This window comes from Saimiri boliviensis, chromosome 2 (assembly GCF_048565385.1).
Source record: "Saimiri boliviensis isolate mSaiBol1 chromosome 2, mSaiBol1.pri, whole genome shotgun sequence".
Taxonomy (NCBI): Eukaryota; Metazoa; Chordata; class Mammalia; order Primates; family Cebidae; genus Saimiri; species Saimiri boliviensis.
This window is the reverse complement of record NC_133450.1, coordinates 54,572,924-54,597,848: the sequence shown is the minus strand read 5'-3', so window position 1 is coordinate 54,597,848 and position 24,925 is coordinate 54,572,924. Positions and strand designations below refer to the sequence as shown.

At 35.1% G+C, this 24,925-nt stretch overlaps 1 protein-coding gene and 1 non-coding gene across 13 annotated transcripts in view; one reads left to right on the top strand and one right to left on the bottom strand.

Annotated features, from left to right (window-relative positions):
- The window catches only part of NUBPL (NUBP iron-sulfur cluster assembly factor, mitochondrial), a 275,614-nt gene that overhangs the window by 128,871 nt on the left and 121,818 nt on the right, over window positions 1-24,925 (bottom strand). Inside the window, exon 1 of one of the 12 annotated variants that reach the window (XM_074393335.1) lies at window positions 1,925-20,449. The exons of the other annotated variants lie outside the window; for them this stretch is intronic. The gene's annotated coding sequence lies outside the window, so the exon portion shown is untranslated. Of the gene's footprint in view, window positions 1-1,924; window positions 20,450-24,925 lie in introns of those variants that run through there. 12 annotated transcript variants of the gene reach the window in all.
- On the top strand, window positions 16,578-16,681 carry LOC120364130 (U6 spliceosomal RNA). The gene has a single exon (XR_005579478.1). It is a non-coding gene; the product is annotated as a U6 spliceosomal RNA (small nuclear RNA).

Sequence of the window (24,925 nt, the reverse complement as noted above, 5' to 3'; positions counted from 1 at the left end):
GTAAGTAGGCTACAAAACAGCATGTATAGCATTATCATGATCTCATTATATGCCCTGGTAGATTTTTTTAATTGAAGAAAATTAATAGTGGCTTACTTTGAGAATGGGGTAATGGGCCATTGTAATTTCTTGAATATTTTTTTCTTATTGTCTAATTATACCACAAAAATAAACATTTTTTTTTACAAAAATAAACTTTTGCCTTAACACAATGCACCTTAAAGCACTGGGGCCTATGATGAATCTACTGATATCTCCAACTGTGTTACAAACTGTGGGAAGTGACCGGACCAGATTCCAAGTCTCCCATTTATGGGAGACTAAATTCACAGTAAATTAAATAAGGTAGTTTTTCTCTTTAGGAATGTCTACCTCAATTATAAAGTATGAAATGGATTATGTCCCATTTAATTTATTTATAATGTCTTAACCTGTATGACTTATGTCTATATACTTGCAATTACAAGTGAGAATTCAGTATAAATCTATACAGATGGTCCCAGACATACAATGGCTCAACTTACGATTTTTTGATTTTATGATGGTGTAAAAACAATATGTATTTAGGAGAAACTATACTTCAAATTTTGAATCTTTATCTTTTCCTGGGCTGGTGACATGTATGCAGTATGATATTCTCTGGTGATGCAGGGCAGCATCAAAATTCCCAGCTATTAAATCAGGAGGGCAAACAACACATATTCTTTAGTACAGTGTTGCCAGCACTTTTTGGATATGATTTTGCCCAACTGGAGGCTAATGTATGTGTTCACAGAGTATGTCTAATGTAGGTCAGGCTAAGATGTGACGTTTGGTAGGTTAGGTGTATTAAATGCATTTTTGACTTAAAATATTTTCAACTTAGGATAGGTTAATAGAGATATAACTTCATCATAAATTGAGATGCATCTGTATCTTATTCTGTCCAGTCATGCAAAAAACAGATTGATTCCATACTCAATTTCAATTACTCAGGTTCATTTGATATAGTGCAGACACTACATGCTGAAGAAGCAGCTCAGCAAACACTAATCTTTTTTATATGTATATGCCAGTCCCTTTTTGCACTTAACAAAACCTGGCTTTCCAAGTTCTAAAGCTATATATATGAAGAAATCCTGACCTAGTAAAGATAAGCCTACCACAAAGGTATATGACTATGGTAAATGCTCAGACATCCTGGATGTGAATAAAATACAAATTAATAAGCAATGTAATAACTCCCCTCATTAAATAGAAAATTTATAGAATTTTTGACTATAAATTAATCACTTTGCTGTAAGATAGGCTGTACTTGTCTTAAGAAACCACATGTATATTAAAAATACAATCTTATACCAACATTTCTGGCCATATGACAGAATCTTATTCTGCTCATTTTACAGAAGGAGAAAATAAAGGCCTGAGATTAAAAGCATTTTTCCATTTAGATGTTTAGAAACTTGGTTTGATTTTTTAGCTAAAATTAGTTATATATCTTATTTCTGTTTCTTATTAAAGCACACTGGCAGAAAGGCAGTCTTTTCCCTGGGACACTTGTAAACAAGACCCAAGTCTAAGTAGCAACAATTGTTCAATCAATAAATATAACAAAATTGACAGAGATCAATCTGGCCCTAGTCCTAGAACTGCTTCTGTCTCACTGTTTGACCTCTCCTGGCTTGAAATCTAGTGTTCTTCTCTGACAAGATTACAGTTCTTAAATTAAAATATGTTTTTCGTAAAAGATAAAAAAAGAGAACATATTTTAGGATACCAGTTGGTGAGTCTTGGAAAACATCATCTAGCTCAAAAACCCAAAATTCCCTTAGATGTTTTGGCTAACTACACATACTATACAGTGGGCAAGAGTCACCAAAATAATCACTCCATAAACAAAAAGAATTTTGAATTCTGCAACAGCAATTAGCAACCAGTATCTTACTATGTTTCTGTGATCTGATGTCCATTTCCATGGGAACAGAAAAAAAAAAGTGAGAGGCAGCCAAGAGAAGAGATGTCAGAACTTGTCAGGTTCAGTAGTCGGGGCTGAAAGCTGAAAAAAAATACCTTTTTTTTTTTTTTTTTTTTTTAAACAAAAGCATCAGCTGACTTCTGGCACATAATCGATTCTCGAGTTAGGCAATGTCAGCTTGCTTGGAGAAGCATAAAGCTAAAGAACAGGCTTCGGGTTGTTTTGGTGGTGGTGGTGTGTTTTTTTTTTAAGGCTTAGATTAAGAGCTAAGGAGAAGCAAATTAAAAGCGAGTTTCTAGATTTCTAAAACACAAGAATGCAATAAAAATTGTATGAAATGTCACAAAGTGAACAGAAGAATTTCTTGCTATGATAGGGGGAAATGTGGGTCTACCACAGAGCACTGTCCGGAATGCATTGCAACCGGGTAGAGGTACGGAAAAGAAGGCACAGGAATCAGCACATATAAAGGCCCTCAGACAATAGAACGTACGGCCCTTTTAAGACACTGCGGGAACACAAGAGCACTTAATATGGGGTGAGAGATTATCACACAAGGGTTTCCCAAAGGAGTAAGATCTAAGCTAAGACATGGAGGATGAGAGAGTTATTTAAAAAGAGGGCATTCCAGCAAGACAGGAAAGCAGGAGGGAAAGCCCAGAAGCAAGAGAAAGCAAAATGAATTCAGGAACAGCAAACTGCTTAAGACAGCTGGAACAAAGAGTAGAAGTGGGAAAATGTTCCCTGATTAGATAAAGAAGGGCCTTTTTCCTACATTAGGTTTTGAAATTTTGTCCAAAAAACAAGGTGCCACAAAAGGGTATAAATCAGGAAAGTAACTTGATGAGATCTGAATTTTAGAAAGATTCGTCAGAATATCTCAGATTATATAGGAATATAGGTATGGAGTCTGTTACAGCTTTCCTAGAAAACAGAAAATGGTGGACATTGTAGGAAATGATAGCAGCAGAAATGGGAGAAATGAACACCATAGATAAAAGCAGTCGTTAAGAAAGATGCGTCAAGGGTGACACTCAGGATTTCAGCCTGAGAAGCTAGGTGGTTGGTAGTACCAATCGATAAGTCTCTTTCACAAGCAAAGAAGGAAGACTTTCAGGTATATCAGTGATGAATTCTAATCCAGACTTTAGCACTCTGAGGTATCCCTAGGATAGTCAAGTAGAGGTTTCCATTAGGCATTGCCCAGAATGAGCACAAAATCAGCAAAGGTTTCTAGAGATGAATTGCAGAGGTTTTAGACTCTGTTCATATGTTGGCTGCACCATTTACTAATTACAGTCATGCGCCACAGAAGGAAGTTTTGGTCAATAATGGGTCACATAGACAATGGTCCCATAAGATTACAATGGAGCCAAAAAATTTCTATCACCTAGTGACACCATAGCTGTGGTAAAGTCACAACTGTCTTAACGTCATCGCACAACAAAATAACTCACATTTGTGGTTATCCTGGTGTAAACTAACCTACTGCACTGCCAGTCATGTAAAAGTATAGCATATACAATTAGGTACAATACATAATACTGGATAATGATAATAAAGGGCTATTCATTGGTTTATGTATTTACTCCAGTATTCTTTTTATCATTACTATAGAGTGTATTCCCTCCCTTATTAAAAAAACAAAGTTACTTGCCAAATACTCAGGCAGGTCCTTAAAAATTTATTCCAAAAGAAAGCATTGATATCAAAGGAAATGACAATTTCATGGATGTTACTGTCCCTGAAGACCTTTCAGTGGAACAAGGTGTGGAGGTGGAAAATAATGATACTGATAATCCTAACCTGGTAGGCCTACCCTAATATGAGTGTTTGTGTCTAAGTTTTTGACCAAAAAAAAATGCAAAGTAAAAGAAAAAATTTTTAAATAGAAAAAAACAACTTAAAGAAAAAAAGGATGTAAAGAAAGAAAAGATTTCCATACAGATGGATAATGTGTTTGGAGTAAACTAAATGTTATGAGTCTAAAAGATTTTTACAAATTAAAAGGTTTATAAAGTAATAAAGTTACAGCAAGCTATGGTAGATTTATAATTGAGAGAAAGAAAATTGTTTTTTATAAATTTAGTGTAGCCTAAGTGTACAATGTTTATAAAGTCTAGTGTACAGCAGTGGTACAGCAGTACACTACCATTGTACAGTACACTACCATTATAGTGTACAGCAATGGTACAGTAGTATGCAGTAGTATACAATGTTTATAAAGCCTACAGTAGTGGACAGCAATGATACAGTAGTGTACAATGTATACAATGTTTATAAAGTTTACAGCAGTGTACAGCAGTGGTATAGTAGTGTACAATGTATACAATGTTTATAAAGTCTACAGCAGTGTACAGCAGTGGTATAGTAGTGTACAGAAGTGTCCTCAGCAATTGCATTCAGTCACCACTCACTTACTGACTCACCCACAGCTACGTCCAGTCCTGCAAGTTCCGTTCATGGTAAGTGCCCTACACAGAGGTACTATTTTTCATATTTCATACTGTATTTTTATTGTATTTTTTCTATGTTTAGATGTGTTCAGATACACAAATATTTACCATTGTGTTACAATGGCCTACAGTATTCAGTACAATAACATGCTGTTCAAGTTTGCACACTAGGAGAAATAGGCTATGCCATACACAGCCTGAGTGTGAAGTAGGCTACACTATCTAGCATAAGTACACTATCTTTGCATAAGTACACTCTATGATGTTCGCACAATGACAAAATTGCCTATGGACAAATTTCTCAGAACATGTCCACAATGTTAAGTGAAACATGACTGTACATGACCTTAGGTTAGTTTCTAAGCCTATAAAAGTGAGATAATTATACCTATGTTAAGGACTGATTTTTTTTTTTTTTTTTTTTTGAAACAAAGTTTCACTCTTGTTGCCCAGGCTAGAGTGCAATGGTGCGATCTTGGCTCACCGCAACCTCTGCCTCCCAGGTTCAAGCAATTCTCCTGCCTCAGCCTCCTGAATAGCTGGAACTACAGGCACCACCTTTCCATTTTTCAGTGATGTGTATTTAATCTGTAACAAAAATGTCAAGCCATAACAGCCCTTTCATATTTTAGTTTGTCACCTTGGCATTGCAGAATAAATACTGATTTAAAAAAACAATGTTTTAAGTCTGCATTAATAACAGAAAAAGTAGAAAAGTTAGGAGTTCTTCTGGAACTGTTTAAGGTAGAAATAGGATATTGTAAAGGTGGCAATTAACCTCCATTTAATTTATTGATTTTCAAAAGCAAATTACTTTAGCCTCACTATTTTTTGTTGCTAATAAATTGTGTCTGTATTGCAGCACTGTTGACAATAGCAAAGAGTTGGAATCAACTCAAATGCCCATCAAAGATAAACTGGATAAAGAAAATGTGGCACATATACACCATGGAATACTATGCAGCCATTAAAAAGGATGAGTTCATGTCCTTTACCGGGACATGGATAAAGCTGGAAACCATCATTCTCAGCAAACTGACACAAGAACAGAAAACAAACATTGCATGTTTTCACTCATAAGTGGGAGTTGAACAATGAGAACCCAGGGACACAGGGAGGGGAACATCACATACCAGGGCCTGTTGGGGCTGAGAACCTAGGGGAGTGATAGCAGAGGGTGGAGGGGTAGGGGAGGGATAGCATTAGGAGAAATACCTAATGTAGATGACAGGATGATGGATGCAGCCAACCACCATGGCACATGTATACCTATGTAACAAACCTGCACATTCTGCACATGTAGCCCAGAACTTAAAGTACAATTAAAAAAATGCAAAAAATAATAATTAAAAATAAATAAATAAACTGTGTCTGGTATCTTTCATCCCCCCTTTGATCAATATATTTCACTGGCTTGGCACATTTTTCTAATAGTGCTTCCTTTTGCTCTAATTTTGATTGCTGGCTTCCAATTGAATTAGACTGCATCATTTTATCTCATGAACAATCCAGCTTTCTGCATGCTTCCTACTTTTGTCAGAGCTACAGTTAGAGCCTACCTTTAACATGAACTAACTATTATTTCATTACTTTTCTCTGGTAGGTACACAAAGACATGAGAAAAGTTTGTCTTGTCAGAACAAAAGACCACCCAAGCATCTTTACTTTATATTTGAAACACTCATCAAGTTTAAACTACAGTGAGGACTTCAATTTCATGTCCCTCACAAGATGCTGGTATCTTGACCTTGTCCTTTCTCTTTCTTGTTACTTCATTTCCTGTTCTCTTCTCAGATTCAGGCCTGAAGTTAGACAAGACACTCTGTTTTTCTCTTATATTTTTACTTCTTTATTTAGAAGCTAGAAAAATCAGAAATGAAATCTTTTGTTACACTTTTATGTTTGTATTTAAGCAGTTAAATAATACCCCCAATTCTATGTTCTGAAAGATTCTAATTCTCTAAGTTTCTTAGTGACAATGAGAAATTAATATGAATGTGCAAAATCAGGGAAAGGTCTACCTCCCTTTAGGAAGCATTTGAATCAATGACAGGAAAGTAAAATTGGTAACCTGAGCCCACAGCTTCAAGCATTTCTAGAGCTTGAGTTAGCCTATAAATGGGTTGAGAACATGTTTTTCACCCAGGCAAAAAGTTATATCTAAAGTAAACAAAGACTTTAAACTGGGAATTAAGGGGAAGATCAGGGATGAGGAAGTTAATACCATATTGAAAAGTTCTACAGAAGAAGGCCAGGTAACTAGATAAAGAAGCATAACCTTGCCAAAGGAGAGAGTCAGTGTGAAGAAATAGCTAGTGATATAACAAATGAAAGAACAAGAGATAACATGCTAGCATTCAGAACAGTAGATCTAGAACATTCCAGATGTGTCTGAAAGACTTAATACCAAGAAGGAATTTGTGGCCAAGAACAGTAAAGTACCTTCCTCTTCCAAAGATGACAGAACTAGTGCTGACCCAAGAAGGCTGATGAATAATGTAGAGCAGAATATAATCCAGCTCAGCTTTATATAAACAGAAGGCTACAGCAGGAAGTCTTTCCTGGGTGTTGGGTTAGAAAAATATTCCAAGAGCCAGGTCCCTCCCAGCTTTTCAAATTGCTGCAATTCAAAACTACACAGTACAAACAGTGAAATATCAGTTGCTGATACTGTAAAACAATAACACCACTCCTTCTTTTATACTTTGGTTACTTTTTTTAATTCTATTGCTTTCTTGATAGAAGTACACATTTAAAGCATCAGATCACTAAGTAATTTTATCAAGGAAAAGTGTCTCTATAGCTGCATTACTAGAAGCTAGAAGATAAAAGTAAATTGGTCAAGTAATAAAATTGATCAAATCTACTCTAGCACTTGAGAAATTTGGCATAAATGAGTCAGATGGTGTTTTAGATTTTTTTCTGCTGCTATAACTGAATACCACAGACTGGGTAATTTATAAATAGAGGTTTATTTAGCTCATGGTTCTGGAGGCTAGGAAGTAAGTCCAAGGTCAAGATACCAGCATCTTGTGAGGGCCTCTGTGCTGCATCATCCATTAAGAAAGGGCAAGTAAGCAATGCAAAACTGAAGCACAAGTGGCCAGGCTCACTATATAACAACACATTCTTGTGATTAAAAAACCCCTTCCCCAAATAACATTAATCCATTCATGAGGACTCAGCCCTTCACGACCCCACCACCAGTCATTAGGCCCCACCTCCCAAACTGCCTGATTGGGGACCAAGTTTCAACATAAGTTTTAGAGGTGACAAACATCCAAACCACAGACAGTGGGAAACTGGGAACAGTTGGTGCCAATCTAAAAAGTTGCAGTAACTTTCAGTCTTAGATAGCTACAGTAGCAACATTAAAAAAATAAAATAAAATAAAAAAGCACTACGATATTCAAATTTTTCATATATAAGTACTCATCATCACAATGAGTTGGAGGTACACATGTAAGTCATCTGACAGCAGAAAAAGAAGGGCATTTTAAATAGGAGGAAATAAACAGCAATTAATATTCATAGGCTATTTCTAACTCCTTCTAACAACTTGTTCTCTTTCAATGCTGAGTATGGGGCAAGGTTGCTCTAAGACATGGACCCTAAATGAGACTGCAAACTTTTATACTACGTAACAATATTACTAACCTGATTGGTCAACACTATGTAACACTCAGCCTTGTTCTCTAAATTCCAACTTTGATTCCTTTAAATAAAATATTGTATAACCATATTTTTAAATCATCAAAACTTCTAGCATATCTGTATTTCTTGATTATTACAAGTCAAAAGCAGATCTGTAACTAAAGGCTTCATTTTACATTTTGAACTCTAGATTTATGTCTTATACAACTGTGTGTCCTCAACATCTAACCAATGGCCCAAACATAGTAAATAGCCAATAAATGTCTCTTGCTGTAAGATGACAAAAAGCCCAATGATATTTTTAGTACAACAATAATTATCTTCTGTCAGCTCAACAAGTAATTATTATGTAAGTGAAAAAATGCTCAAAAAGAACTTCTGGTCTATCAAACTAAGCTACTCACCAGATAATACTGCCCTATAAAAATATTTCAAAGAACTAGACTTTAGTTATATATCTATTTCCTTGCTCACTAATCTGTAATTTTAAAATGGAAAGGAGAAATCAAAATAAGAATTAGTGTACTGATTCCTTAGCTTCAGATTAAGCTCCCAAATAAATCTAAGAACAAATAACTGAACTACATTATATAGAATGTCTGCCTCATGTTTACAGATTTTTTTTTTAAATTATATCTTAGGTGTCTGAAAGACTACCACCCTGTCCAGCTGAATTAATTAGTGTTCCTCATTCCTTAATGTTTCATGGAGATTTAATAAAGCATTTTTAAAATATGAAACCTGCTAGAGTACCTAATGATGTAAAAATCATAAAGAGAAATTAATAAGGTCATATGCCCCAAACTGACAATAATGATATGCAATGACTTCACCTATAGTTAATGCATAGTCTATGAACCTTTTCCATGCAAGGTAATAAATTTCTTTGGTATATTTAGATATAGCTAACTTAATTATCTTAAGAACATCATTTAATATTTTATTTCTCTGACACTTAGGCATAACTTAATATATCATACTATAAATTTGGATGAGGTGGATGAGGATCATAATTTATATCAGTTTTATAATGTCAAAGGAAGAAAAATGGATAATTTCCTTAAAAACTATTTAAACTATGAATGACTACAAAGAAGGTCGTCTGAAGTATTTTTCTCATACCTCCATGTATCTTAGGAGCCTGAATATATCCAGATCTATTACTACCATCAAATTAGAAGGATTTAGATACTATTCAGTTAATTATTGATGCCTAACAACTACTAATATATAATTACTGAATTGTTTCACAATTCACCTTAAAGTGAACTCTTTTAAGAGCCTTTAAAATCATTGGGTATAATAATTTTTGATACAGAATACTGTTTGAAATCAAATGGGTTATAGATTTTTAAATGTTTTCATTATACTGACTTTATATCATATTGGTACTAGTAATAAAACTTATACATATTTATTTCCACAATACTTTGGCAATTACCTAAGAAACGTCTATTGCTGCAAACATTAAGCAGGGGGAAAAAAAGAATGTGGTCATTAATTATTCTGTTAAACACTGAGAAAATATACCTATTACAGCTTCTTGTATAATCACTTGCCACTTAAGTAACTATGTATCAAACTCCTTTGGCTCTTTCCATGATAAGTACTTACGGGACTCAATTTTTTTTTTTTTTTCATTTTATGCAGGATTAAGCAGAGCTTAGCCCAACTCAGAATCAAAATTCTTTAGGAAACCAAAAGCTCAGAATATTCCTTTTTCAAAAGTGAAATTCCATTGTCAGGGAAATCACTAATACCAACTATCAAGGGAAAATGTCTCATTTCTATTGCAGGATCAGCTAAAGTGAAACTGCTTCTTTAGTTGCTAGGAAACAACCGACTCATTATATGCCATTATCAGAACCCTAGAGAAGAAAACTGGCATCTGCTTCACATTTGGGGATACTGAAGATTGAACTAAAAGCACTGAAACTGCTGCCAAAATCCCTGGTCTCCAGGGTTTACACTATGACCACAGCAGGTGCTGACATCAGACTAGCCTTTGAAGTTTTCCTTTATGTGGCTCTTTTTCTGTAACTAAAATTGGTTTTTTCAATATCATATATTTTAAAACACAAAGATTCTTTTAAAAAAACTTTTCTTATTTGTGTTAAACTAATTATATCTATGTTCAGGAGCGTAATTCAGGAAAAAAACACTAATCAGGAATCTAAACAAATAACAGAAAAATTAAAAATTATCCACTGTTCATTGAGTGAAATGTATTAGATGTTTATGTCTGTAATTATTAAAGTCAAAATAGAAAATAAAAGGAAATTGTTTCAAATATCAGGAAAATAAAAAGAAATATATACTGATAAATCTGATAAATCCAATACTCAAAGTAACATTCTAGCATGTATCTGCCTACTTTTCCTAACTGATCTTAAAGTTTAACTTAAAAAAAAATCCTGGCATGCTTTTTTCCCAAGGCATCACAAAAGGCATTCATGAAGATATACCATATTTATTCATCAATCTTTTCCCTTCCTTCTAGCAGATGAGGTTAGAAGGACATGTGAAATTATGCATATTGATTACTGAACAGTGGCCAGTTGAAACCAAGAGATTCCTATACTACTGCTTATGTATCCTGAAAAATAAGTTACTCTTCAGAAGAATCTGCAGAGTTTGGTAAAGGCATTGACAATCTTTCTTTATGAAATTACAAAGAACAATCCTGGTAGGGCTGCCCCATTCTGGTATAATTCTTCACCCCACCTCCCACTCTAATGTTTGCCTCATTTCCATTACTCCTGAGCCTGCCACTCTGGGCTAAATATATTCCCTTAATATTACATCAAACACTTATTCTCAAGCAATTCAACTCCACTGCATCATCATGTCTGCTGTCTCCCAACCTGACTCTTACCCACCTTCCTGTATCTTTTACAAAACATCACTTCTGGCCGGGCGCGGTGGCTCAAGCCTGTAATCCCAGCACTTTGGGAGGCAGAGGTGGGCGGATCACAAGGTCAAGAGATCGAGTCTATCCTGGCCAACATGGTGAAACCCCATCTCTACTAAAAATACAAAAATTAGCTGGGCATGGTAGCGCGTGCCTGTAATCCCAGCTACTCGGGAGGCTGAGGCAGGAGAATTGCTTGAAACCAGGAGGCGGAGGTTGCAGTGAGCCGAAATTGTGCCACTGCACTCCAGCCTAGCGCCTGGCGACAGAGTGAGACTCTGTCTCAAAAAAAAAACAAAAAAACAAAAAACAAAAAACAAAAAAAAAAAAACATCACTTCTATGTAGGGTTACCAGATTTCGCAAATAACAGCACAATTGACCCTTGAACAACACAGAGCTTAGAAATACTGATCCCCTCATAGATCTGCATATAACTTTTGACTCCTCAAAAATTTTACTAGTAGGGTATTTACTAAAACCCTACTGTTGATCAGAAGCCTTACCAATAGCATAGTCAGTTATTACTACATAGTTTGTGTTATACATATTATATTCTGTATTTCTACAATAAAGTAAGCTAGAGAAAAGAAAATGTTATTAAGGAAGAGAAAATACATTTATTATTCATTAAATGGAAGTGGATCACCAGAAAAGTCTTCATCCTCATGATCTTCATATTGAGTAGGCTGAGGAGAAGGAAGAAGAGAAGGGATTGGTCTTGCTGTGTTAGGAGTGGCAGTGGCAAACTCCTTTGGCTCTTTCCATGAGAGGTACTTAGGGGACTCAGTATTACTGTAGGGAAATACCTCATAATTTCTATCTGACTTTTCTTTTTCTCTAAAAATGTTTCTATATGGAATCGATCCTTCTTCCTCTGGTTGCTTTAGTTTTAGTGCCCACATCATAGAAGGGTCAATGTCATAAAGGTCAAAAACAGCCTTGAATAATCATACCCTTCTGCCATGTTGTCTAACGCCAGTTGGTTTTCTGGCACAGTTTCTTCTACTAATTCTGCCTCATCATCTGGCACTGGTTCAGAAGCACTCATCTCCAACAAGTTGTGTCCTGTTAATTTCTCTGGTGTGGTGTCTACAGGTCTGGAATTTCTTTAAGGTTCATATCTGGAAACCTTCATCCCTCCCCTTTTTTGCCATAACCTGATCTATTTCATGATTTTTCTGATTGACTCTGTCGTAAATTCTGTGAAGTCATGAACAACATTTGGACATAGTTTTTCTCCAGCAGGAATTTCTTTTGGGCTTGATGGCTTTAATAACTTTTCATGATTTCTTCCCTACTAGGGTTCTCTTCCATAGCACTGACAATCCTTCCCATAGAGTATTCTGCGTAATAAGGCTTAAAGGTCCTTATGACCCCCTGAGCTAGAGGATAAATTAAAGATGCTGTGTTTGAGGGCAAGAAGACCACTTCAGCACCTTTTGTGTTGAACTCATGGGGTTCTGGGTGGCCAGGGGCATTGTCTAATATCAAAAGAACTTTGAAAGGCAATCCCTTATTGGCAAGGTGCTTACTGACTTCAATAAAAATACAACAATGGACCCAATCCAGAAATTTTAAATTTTAAATTTTAAATTTTTAAATTAATTTTTAATTTTTCTGTTATTTGTTTAGATTCCTGATTAGTGTTTTTTTCCTGAATTACGCTCCTGAACATAGATATAATTAGTTTAATGCAAATAAGAAAAGTTTTTTTTAAAGAATCTTTGTGTTTTAAAATATATGATATTGAAAAAACCAATTTTAGTTACTAGAAAAAGAGCCACATAAAGGAAAACTTCAGGGGTTATCACTCAATTTTATTGCTGTAAAACCCAAAACCTGGCAGTTGATGTTTATCTTTTCCCTTTGAGGCTCAGAGGTTAGCAACTTTATGGATAAGGGCAGTCCTAATCATAAACCTAACTTCACTGGCACAAAATAGTGCAATTAGCCTATCCTTCCCTTCTTAAATCCTGGTGCTCACTTCTCTTCCTTACTAATAAATGTCCTTTGTGGCATTTTTTTTCCCAGAATGGGTCAATTCCATCTACATTAAAAACCTGTTCAAAGCATGGTACTAGTACAAAAATAGACATATAGACCAATGAAAGAGAATATAGAGCCCAGAAATAAGGCCACACACCTACAACCATCTGATCTTTAACAATACTGACAAAAACAGACAATGGGAAAGGACTCCCTATTCAATAAATGGTGCTGAGATAACTGGATAGCCATATGCAGAAGATTCAGACTGGACCCCTTCCTTATACAATGTATAAAAATCAACTCAAGATGGATTAAAGACTTAAATGTAAACCCCAAAACTATCAAAATCCTGGAAGACAACTTAGGCAATGCCATCCTGGACATAGGAATGGCAAAGATTTCATGACGAAGATGTCAACAGCATTGCAACAAAAGCAAAAACTGACAAAATGATCTAATTAAACCTAAAAGCTTCTGCACAGCAAATGAAACTATCAATAGAGTAAACAGACAACCTACAGAATGAGAGAAAATATGCATCTGAAAAAGGTCGAATATCCAACATCTGTAAGGAACTTAAACAAACTTACAAGAAAAAAAAGAAAAAAAACTCCATTAAAAAGTGGGCAAAGGACATGAACAGACACTTTTCAAAAGAAGACCTATGTGCAGCCAACAAGCATATGAATAAAAGCTCAACATCACGGATCATTAGAGAAGTACAAATCAAAATCACCATGAGACACTATCTCACACCAGTCACAGTGGCCATTATTAAAATGTCAAAACATAACTGATGCTGGCAAGGTTGGGGAGAAAAGGCAACACTTATACACCATTGATGGGAGTATAAATTAGCTCAACCATTGTGGAAAGCAGTATTGTGATTCCTCAAATTACTAAACAGAAACTACCATTCAACCCAACAATCCCAACTTTAGCTATATACCTAAAGGAATATAAATCATTCTACCATAACAACACACACATGTATGTTCCCTGCAGCACTACTCACAATAGAAAAGACATGGAATCAACCTAAATGCCTATCAATGGTAGATTAAATAAAGAAAAGATGGTACATATACACCACAGAACATAAGGCAGCCATAAAAAAGAATGAGATCATGTTTTTTGCAGGAACAAGGATGGAGCTGTAGGCCATTTCCTTAGCAGTCTAATGCCAAAACAGAAAACCAAATACCACGTTTCCACTTACAAGTAGGAGCTAAATGATGAGAACACGTACACAAAGAGGGGAACAACAGACACTGATGCCTACCTGAGGGTGGAGGTTCGCAGGAGAGAGAGGAAAAGAAAAATACTTATTGGGTATTATGCTTAGTGCCTGAGTGATGAAATTATCTGTACAACAAACCCCCGTGACATGAGTTTACCTATATAACAAACCTGCATATGAACCCCTCAACCTAAAAGTTAAAAAAAAAAAAAAGCAAAAATCTGTGTAGGCAGCTATCCTTTCTCCTCAATGATTTTCTTCTCTCTCTCTCTCTCTCTCTCTCTTTTTTTTTTTTTTTTTGAGACGGAGCCTCACACTGTCACCCAGGCTGAAGTACAACTGGCGCAATCTTGGCTCATTGCAATCTCCGCCTCCCAGGTTCATGCGATTCTCCTGCCTCGCCTCCTGAATAACTGGGATTACCGGAATGGCACCACCATGCCCAGCTAACTTTTTGTATTTTTAATAGAGATCTTGTTTCACTATGTTGACCAGGCTGGTCTGGAACTGCTAACCTTGTGATCTGCCCACCTCAGCGTCCCAAAGTGCTGGGATTATAGGGATAAGCCACCATGCCAGGCCCAGTGATTTTCTTAATGATGTTTGGGAACTCATCTGCTGCCTCTTGGCTGGCAGAAGTACCTCTCCCGTTGTCATTTTTTTTTTTTTTTTGAGATGGAGTTTCGCTCTTGTTACCCAGGCTGGAGTGCAATCGCGTGATCTCAGCTCACCGCAACCTCCGCCTCCTGGGTTCAGGCAATTCTCCTGCCTCAGCCTCCTGAGTACCTGGGATTACAGGCACGTGCCACCATGCCCAGCTAATTTTTTCTATTTTTAGTAGAGACGGGGTTTCACCATGTTGACCAGGATGGTCTCGATCTCTTGACCTCGTGATCCACCCACCCCGGCCTCCCAAAGTGCTGGGATTACAGGCGTGAGCCACCACGCCTGGCCTCCTGTTGACATTTTTTAAGGCAAACCTCTTTCTAAAAGTATCAAACCATCCTTTGCTAGCATTAAATTCTCCACCTTCTTCATCTATCTTTTGCTTTAAGTTGTTATATAATGACTTCATTTTTTATCTCAAATAATATTACAGTCTACAGGTATGCTTAACTATAGCAATCCTGTGCACATATATAAGCTACATTTTCAGTACAAAGTGAAAAGGTATTTAGCAAAATGTGCAAGGTTTTTGTGCCTGATAACATTGCTATAGAAACAACTTCACAAATTTTCTTATCTTTTCTCACAATGGTCCTTAGGTTGGATTCATTTATCTTGAAACGGCAAGCAACTGTAGCTGCAGATTTCATTCCATGGTACATATCAAGCAATTCAACTTTTTTTGGTAATGTTGTGATTTTTCTCTACTCTTCAGAGCCTTCCAGCATTACTAGTGTCAATTCGCATGGTCCCATGGTATTATTCAAGGCTCACAGTATTATGTTAAACATAATGAAAAATACGTGAAAACTGTAGACCTAACTTGGTACTGTAATACTCAATTGATTGGAGAAATGAACTGCTCACAAAGAGATTATTAGCACATGGCATTTTAAGTGGATACTCACACTTGAACTCACCAGCACAGCAACAGGAGGTAGCTAACAAAATAATCACAGTAGTACAGTATGTAGTACAGTGAATTTTATGCAGTCATAGCAGTACTGCATCTGTACATGCGTTTATATTTACCTTGACTGCCAATGGCAGATTGAACAGTCTATAAGTTTGTATACCTAAGTTTTGATAAATTTTAACTTTTTATAATAGATTTGTGTATACTTTATAGTAGTACATGATAAAATACACTAGTATCAATATATATTTTATGCATTCATGACATATTTTATGTTTTCTTAATTTTTTGATATTTCTAAGATACATGGTTCATCTGCAAGTTTTTTCAAGTTGTTCCAAATCTGTGAAAAATTTTTCAATACAGTTAACTGAAAAATATCCTTGTATAAGTGGACTCACATGGTTAAAACACTGCTGTACAGGAAACTTAGTCAGTTATGCCTCAATATGAGATACACAATGAATTTTTTTTTGAAACAGGATCTCACTCTGTTGCACAAGCTAGAGTGCAGCAGCATCATCACAGCTCACTTCAGTCTCAAATTCCTAGGCTTAACCAGTCCTCCCATCTCAGCCTCCCAAATAGCAAGACTACCGGTGCATGCCACCATGCCCAGCTTTTTTAAATTTTTTGTAGAGATGGAGTCTTGCAATATTGCACATGTTGGTCTCAAACTCTTGGCCTCAAGTGATCTTCCCACCATGGTCTTCCAAAGCACTGGTATTACAGGTGTGAGCCATGGTGCCGAGCCATACTGAATAATATTTTAGTATGGGCAGATCCCAAGCACTCGCTTCAGCAGCACATATACTAAAATGGAAGACACAGAGAAAATTAGGATGGCCCTGCTAAAATATGACACATAAATTTGTGAAGCATTCCATGCTTTTATGAAAAGCAATAATAAATGCTGGCAAGGATATGGAGAAAAGGTAGATCCTAAATTATTCATTGTGTATCTGATACTCAAATTTAACTAGGTATCCTACATATTACCTGGGAACCCTGCTCCCAGTGTTTGATACCTTGATCCTTGACATTTTTATTGCTTGACTAGAGACCTGATTTTCCTCACATAATCTCATTTCTAAATTTTTTTTTTGAAAAGCCTAATTTTTCCAACATCCCTCCTTCTCTGAACACAACCAATTTATTCATCACTTTTTACACCTTTTCTTCCACTAGCTACTGAATTGCTTCTTCCTCATTACAGGTGGTTTTCATATTTGATCTCTCCAATTTTACCCACTCTCCTGATCCCTCTTGACTACCTGTGTTTCCTGAAACCAGGACTTCGGTGTTCTACTCATTAGTTCCCTGGCTATTTTTCCCCTTTGGACTTTCTGCCATGCCAGTTACTATTCCTAGGTCTAACAATAGGTTTACTCGTCACCTTGCAGGCTTCAAAGGATTATTGAAAAGTCACAAAAACTTGGCAAAACTAAAAATTTTGATATTCGGCATCCAGTAGGTCTTTGCTGCTACACAGGGATTCTATCATTCATCTGATCTCTCTCTTTTTTTTTTTAATTCCTCTGAAAGCAGTTAAAAAGCACTGCCTCTGTACCATTGTGTGCCTAAGCCTGATTTGAGACCCACCAGCATTAGAGTAAAAGGGAATAATCTAATTAAAATGTGAATTCCTTGGCCATACTTGGGACCTATTGAATAAAAATCTTCAAGTGGGAGAGTAGAATAGAAAGGCTATAAATTCGAATTTTAAATCTATTCTCCATGTAATTTTTATGAGCACTAAAAATTGAGGATCATTGCTCTACTGAATAAATGCACCATCTTTTCCCTGCAACTGGGAAGAATTTCTTTTGTGAGCCTCTTTTTAGTGTCAGGAAGGATGAGATTACTTCATCTCCCCTGTTTTCTATTCCAAGCACAAACTTGGAAGAACTTTTTCAAAATAACTTACCTCTCTGACCTTTAATCCTATTCCCTTTTGCCTTTTTCATAATTTTTTTAAAACAATCCTCTCATTTTCTATCATCTTCACTGCCTCTTCACTGAAACATTTTACCTTGGAAAAGGGTGGCTGTCCTCTTTATGAAAAAAACAAACAAAAAAGGCTTTCGTTTGATGTATCACTCCTTTTACGTTACCATCCTATTTTCCTTTACTTTCCCCCACCTGGCCCCCAAATCCTTGAAAGGCCTATTTTATCTAATAAGCAAAATACAACTATACCTACATAATCTTGTAAATGTATTCTCAAACCCCTATAATCTAACTTTTTTCATTCCCTGTTCTACTAAGGTTTACACATTTCCATCTAACATCTATTATTCCCTTGCCCTATCTCAATCCTTGTTCTGTCTGACCTATCATTCTTAAAACTCTCCACACCGGTGACTCCCAAACTTGTCACAGACTGGAATCAGGTGGACAGTTCCAAAAATGATAATGCCTGGGACACATGCCCAGGGTTTGTAATTGAATTGGTCCGAGGTGTGAGCTGAAATTTGAAATAATTTTTAAATCCCTAGATGATTCTAACATACAGATATGTTGGAAAACCATTGCTCCAAACATTTAATCTTCACGACATTAGTATCCTTAGCTTTTTCCTACATTTTTAACTACTTCTTTTTCTGTTTACTAACTGCTTTCCCTCCCACTAAATCACACACCTCCAAATATGAGGGTTAGCCAAAGAGAAGTCTGCAATTCATTACTCTTCCCTTACTATAATCAATATTAATTCGAGCCATGAAAGTAGAAGAGGTGTCTCAGGGATAATGCTGGTAACAATGTTGATATCTATTATAATATCAATAAATCTAATATATCACTAATTGCAAGATGCATCATTATTTTATGTAGCACTAAATGACAGAAGCACCTCAGATAAATTGGGGTCTAATAGGAGAATCCTACAAAAAGCTAGGACCCCAAAGAACTACACCATCTTAAACCAAAGATAAATAAAATATAAATCCACAATTTAGAAAGAAATCTCTCAACTTGGGCCATGACAGAGGGGGGAAAACACCTCCTTAACAACATGAACCACCAGTTGGTACACATGCAGCTTTCCAATCTGTATTCATGCCACCAGAGTGGTCTCAAAAACTTCAAACAGATAATTAAGTTGAAAGTGCCTCAGGTTAAAAGTGTTCCGGGTGACTGCAGAAACAACACAAAATCTCTCTGAAAGGACCCCACCTCAATCCAGGAATAAAGCAATGCTGATAAGCCATCAATTGCAAAATGCATCTTGATTGAAAATAAGTTAAAATGTGAAAAAAATATATATCCAGATAAAATAATAACAGAACTTATGTACATGCCACAAGGTTTCCTAAGCATTTAACACATATTAGCTCACTGAATCCTCATGATGAGGGAACTACCATTAACCCCATTTACAGATAAGAAAACAATAGCTCAGAGAAATTTCTGCCCAAGGTCACATAGCTATCAGATATGGAAAATGGAATAAACTCAGGCAGATGTGACTTTAGAGTCCATGCCCTTAGCTACTGAGCTATGGACATAATTTTGGAAAGCATCAATATTTGAGGGATAGTCAAGAAAAAATGACCCAAAGATAAGAAGGAATTTATGAAAACTGCCAGAGGAAAAAAAAACAACTCACAGAAGAACAACTACAGAAATTCCTACTATGGTAGTAGCAGTTGAAGGCCAGAGGATAATGGAACATCTTTTAAGACTTGAATTTAAAATGTCAACTCAAAACTCTATATGCAGTGAAAATAAGGTAGGAAAAATGAAGACATTTCCAATAAATAAAACTTGAGAAAATTCATCACTAGCAGACCCAACCACAAAAAAATACTAAAGGAAGATCTTTAAGATAAAGCAAAACAGTACCAGATGAAACTCAGATCTAAAGAAAAATTGAAAAGTTCTGAAATAGCAAGTGGGTGGGTAAATAAAAAAGATCGTTTATTAATTAGCTTAAATGATGACTAAGCTTTATAGCACTGTATGTTTTATAATGCATGTATATTTAAAATATATCACAATAAATACAGGAGATAGTAAATGGTACTGTATTATTGCAAGGTGCTATAGTTTGGATAGATGTCCCTCCAAATCTCATGTTGAAATTTATCTCCAAAGTTGGAGGTGGAACCTAGTGGGAGGTTCTTGGGTCATGGGAGAGGATCCCTCATAAACAGCTTGGTGCCATCCTTATAGTAATGAGAGTTCTCCCTCTATTAGTTTCCACAAGAGATTGTTGTTATATAGAGAAAAAAACAAAAGAAAACTATGACCTCCTCCCTTCCTCACTTCTTCTCTCTTGTCATGTGATCTCTGCATATACTGGCTCTCCTTTGCCTTCTACCATGAGTGAAAGCAGCCTGAAACTTTCAACAGAAGCAGATGTTGGTGCCATGCTTCTTGTACAGTCTCTAGAATCATGAGCCAAATAAACCTGTTTTCTTTATAAATTACCCAGATTGAGGTATTCCTTTTTAGGAACACTAAATGGAGTGAGACACAGGATTTTTCACTTCATATTAAGTAGCACAATATTAACTTAAAGCCGACTGTGATAAGTTAAGAAAACATATTATAATCCCTAAAACAGTCATAGAATAATAATACCAAGAGGTATAGATAGATAAGGAGCTAATGGATAATTTAAATGGAATTCAAGAAATATTTCATTTATCCAAAGAACATAAGAAAAAACAGATGAAACATATGAGGAAAAAACCAAAACAGTAGACTTAAACCTAACCATGTTAATAATTACACTAAATGTAAACGAACTAAGCATTCCAATTTAAAAACAAAGATTATCAAACTGGATAAAATAGCAAGATACAACTAAATGTTGAAAACAAGAGACTCACTTTAAATATAATGAAATAAAAGGTTAAAAGCAAAAGAATTCTTTAAATTCCATGAAATAGTACGCATAAAAAAGCAAATGTGGCTATACTGATATCAGATAAAGTAGACTTCAATATGAGGAGTTTACTAGAGATACAGAGGAGTAGAGTATTTTATAACAATAAAAGAGCAAATTCACCATGAATACATAAAAATTCTAAATATGTGTGAGTGTAAAAACAGAACTCCAAAATATATTAAGTAAAAACTGAAGTAAAGGGAGAAATGGGCAAATATACAATCATACCTGGAGATGTCAATACTCCACTCTCAGTAATTTATACAATAACTAGACAAATCAATAAAAATACAGAAGAAATTGAACAATTCTCTCAACCAACTTGACCTAAATGATACTTACAGAACATTAACCAAAATAATTTAAAAATGCAGTGTTTCCAAAAGCATATGAAATATTTACAATGATGGATCATATACTGGTCCACAAAAAGAAAATCTTAAAACATTTTAACAATGAAATATTACAGAATGTATTCTCTAGCCAAAACAAAATTACACTAGAAATTAATGTCATTAAGTTATTCAGAAGATCTTCCAATGTTCAGAAATTAAACAACATACCAAAAATACCTGTAGGCAAAAGAAAACTGGAAAATATGTTTAACTGAATGACAATGAAAACACCAACGCATCAGAATTTGTGAAAGGTTAAGCAATGCATAACAGATAAATTTACAGTCTTAACTACTTATATATTTTAAAAAAGAATTGTTTACTTTGGGAGGCTAAGGTGAGAGGATCAAAAGGTCAAGAGATGGAGACCCTCCTGGCCAACATGGTAAAACCTCATCTCTACTAAAAATGCAAAAATTAGCTGGGCATGGTGGTGTGCACCTGTAGTCCCAGCTACTCAGGATGCTGAGGCAGAAGAATCACTTAAACCTGAGAGGCAGAGGTTGCAGTGAGCAGAGATTGTACCACTGTACTCCAGTGTGGTGACAGAGCCAGACTGTCTCAAAAAAAGGAAAAAAAATTAAATGTTTAAAATCAATTATTTAACTTTCTATTTTAAGAGCTAGAAAAAGGATATACTGGCCTGATATAAATAAAAGGAAGGAAATAATAATGATAAAAGCAGAAACAATGAAATAAGAAACAAACATGAGAAAAATTTCTAAGGGTGAAAAGTTGGTTTTTTGAAAAAAAAATCAATAAAATGTATAAACATCTGAAGATTAATGGATACAAACAACTGGAAAGAATAAATAAAACCTAATATTTGCTAGCACGACAGTGTGACTGTAGTTATAGTAAAAAATAATTTCATGGTACATTTTAAAATAGCTAAAAGAGTATAACTGAATTGTTTGAAACACAAGGGATAAATGCTTGAGAGAATGAATTCCCCATTTACTCTGATACGATTATAACTCAGTGCCTGTCTGTATCAGAGTATCTCATGTACCCCATAAATATACTTACCATAGACCCATAAAATTTTTTAAATAAGAATTTCAAAAAATAATAAAAAAAAATACATTCTCATCATTACAATCTTGGGGCAGGCAGGTAAAGATTTCTTAAAAAGGATACAGAAAGCACTAAGCATTAAAAAAAATAACAAGTTGAAATTCATTAAAATTTCAAACTTCAGCATAAAAAGACAAGTCACAGACCCTATTATCTGACAATGGACTCATAGCCAAAATACATACAAACTCCCACAACTCAATTACAAAAAAAAAAAAAAAAAAAAAGAGTAGAAGACTTGAATAGACACTTCGCAAAAGAAAATATGAGATCTAATACACATGTGGAAAAGGGCTCAATATTATTGATTATCAGGGAAATACAAATTAAAGCCATAACAAGATATCATTTTATATCTATTAGAATGGTTAAAAGTAATGAGACTAATAAAACCAAATGCTGACTAAGATGTGAAGCAACTAGAAAACTTATAGACAACTGTAAAGGGATTTATAGAGGTATTATTCATCATAGCCCAGAACTGAAGACCACCCAAATATTCATTAACAGAAAAAAAAATACATTTTATCATATCCATACACTGGAGTTCCACTTAACAATAAAGAAGACCCAACTACTATTATAAGCAACAATAAACTTGAATTTCAAAAGCCTTAGGCTAAGTGAAACCATATACAAAAAAGCTACATCTCGTATGCTCCTATTCATTTGACATTTAAAAGCATGTAAAACTCATTATGGTGACAGAAATCACAACAATGATTGTCTACGGGTATGGGATGAAACTGAAGGGGGCCCAAGGAAACTCTCTTGGAGGATGGAAATGCTATCTAGTTTGATTGGGTTATAATTACATAGCTACACATATTTATCAAAAATCACTGAACTGTATACTGAAAATCTATGCATTCCATTATATGCATAATTTTAGCTCAACAAAGTACTGTCAAGGAGAAAAAGAAAAAAAAAAAAAAAAAACTTTAAACCAGACTTCTAGTTCAGGATGTCAGAATGACCACAGTATTTTTCTTCTCCCCATAAAAGGGTAATAGGAGGGAGCATGAGAGATGTTCTGGATCACTGGTATTGTTCTAGTTATCTTGCCCTCAATGATGATTATATAGGTGTTTTTACTTTGGGGTAATTTATCTATTTATACTCATGACTTGTACATTCTTCTGTATATATGTTATATTCAATTTTTTTAAATCATACAATGAATCAGGCACCCCCTACAATCCACTGCTGTACAAGAGTTCTATGTAGCTACTGAATTTTCACTAAGGATGTTGAATTTACCAAATAATGGTTTGGTTTCTAAATCAAAACAAAAAACAAAAGTAAAAACATTCCTTAGCTCAGATGATCGTACTAGTCCCAGTGTAGGCCTAAAATATCAACTGCTTTTCAGCTCCCAATGAAATACACACATGAAAGTGACTTTACAAAAGACTGTAAGACAGATATGCATTAGGTAACCTCTAAGCATCCCAATAAAATATGAATCCATTTTCTTACCCCATCTTTATCCTGATATTCTGTAGTATGTTTGCTGAAAATGTATCTTCCATGTTTCTCAAAATAAACTGTAACTTTTATACAATTTATGTGTCAGAGAGCTTGTTTTTGCCAAATCTTCATTTGGACCTCTGCTAGACTACCAAATTCCCTGAATATTTTTTTGGAATAACAATATGTAAAATCGGATGACTGAAAGTGTTGCAAAGGTAGCTAAATTCAGAAATCAAAAATATATAATACAGGCAATTAACACGACTATTATATATTCTCTGACAGTATTGAGCAGTAGAGAAAACAGAGGGTGGGTTAATCGAAAGTTCAAGGTCACATAGGAATTGGTGGGAATGGAATGGTTTGGGGAGTTTAAGTGAAATCACTGACTACAGGATCTGAACGTAAAAGAGGAGAAAATGAAACCAAGAGACTTCAATGACAAGGAGAATAAAAGGAGTCTCGAATCAAAAATTAAACAGCACATTTATCACAATTCAAGCAGCAAAAGTGGTAGAAAGACAAGATGTTACAGTGAAAGAAGAGTTTCAGAGTTCAAGATGTATTTTATCTACTTAATTGTACACCTGTAAATGAATATAGGAATATCTACCACTAGAATTATCAATCCATTGTATGGTGCCTGATCCAAAGTAGAATCTGAGTAAGAGGTAACTGTTTTAAGTTGATGTAGTAAATGCAAATTGCTTTTAATTTTTACCTATAAGACAATTATAAACTCACATCTACTGAGAAAAAAACAAAACTCATTCCAAGCCAACTATAAATAAGATAGAGCCCAAACGATATTTTTAGATTATCTAATCAAATGTTCTCTTCTTTTCTTAAGGACAAATTAAAGTTGATTGGACAGATATTACACATGCAAATATATGACCATATATACTCAAAGTAAAACAAAATTTCACTTTTTTCTGGAACAATTTTAAATCACAAGTACCATGGTTTATGTAATTTTTTATACATCTGAAGAATTTCTATACTGCCCTTATAACTCAATATTGAGCACAATGAGATTAACCACAAATCTAAAGAAGGCAGATTACTTATAAAAATAGATTTGCTCTTCTTACTGCAGAAACAACCAAAGCAAGAAAACAGTATTAAATAATAAGACAATTGAATTTTTAGTACTCACAGCAATGGGAAAGATTAAATCACATTAACAGTGAAGTTCAGTCTTGGCACCACATAACTCCCTAGGTGCCACATTACGCATTATTATACATTCATCCCATCAATTGATTCTTGACTACAAATTTTAACTATTCTTG